Below are 647 nucleotides of genomic sequence, written 5' to 3'. Positions count from 1 at the left end.
CGCGGCCCACCCGAAACCTCCCCTCCCGGCCGCCGACACCGCACCCACCGCGCGCCTGGCCGCTGGAGGGACCCGCGTGGATGCACCGAGGCCGGGGCCGCGGCCGCTCTGCAGCCGCCTCGCTGTGGCGCCCGCTGCCTTCGCCCCCCAAAAAGCACCAACAGTCTCCGGCAGTGGAGCCCCGGCTCCCCGCGCCGCCCCCGCCCCGGGGCCGCAGCCTCCCCGCCCCCACGCCGCCCTCCAGGGGCGCAGAACAGCCGCGTCCTCCCGCAGCCCCGGTGAGCTGGCATCTGGCGGCCTCGGGCCCCCGACCTACCTCCCGGGGATGGGGTGGGGGTGCCGAGGTCCCGTCCTCCTCCCGCTCCTCGGCGGCCGGGCGGGTGGGCCGGGAGACGACTCCGCGGGGCTGTCCGCGGCTGGGGCCGGGGTTCACAGGACGGGACCGGTGGGCGCTGCTGCGCGGGGCTGCGAGCCGAGAGGCGGCCGAGGGAGGGACTGGAGGAATCCGCAGCCCGCACGGCGACAGCTGCACTGATTCCGGGGGCTGGGCGGGAGGAGGGAAGGACCGGGCAGCGGCGGGAGGGGCCGGGGCGGGGACACGGGGGGCCGCGCGGGCCAGGCGCGCGCACACAGGCACGAGCGTAGGC

Source organism: Elephantulus edwardii, unplaced genomic scaffold (assembly GCF_000299155.1).
Source record: "Elephantulus edwardii isolate Elephantulus edwardi_28Jun2011 unplaced genomic scaffold, EleEdw1.0 scaffold00011, whole genome shotgun sequence".
In the NCBI taxonomy this organism is placed as follows: Eukaryota; Metazoa; Chordata; class Mammalia; order Macroscelidea; family Macroscelididae; genus Elephantulus; species Elephantulus edwardii.
This window is presented reverse-complemented; position numbering follows the sequence as displayed.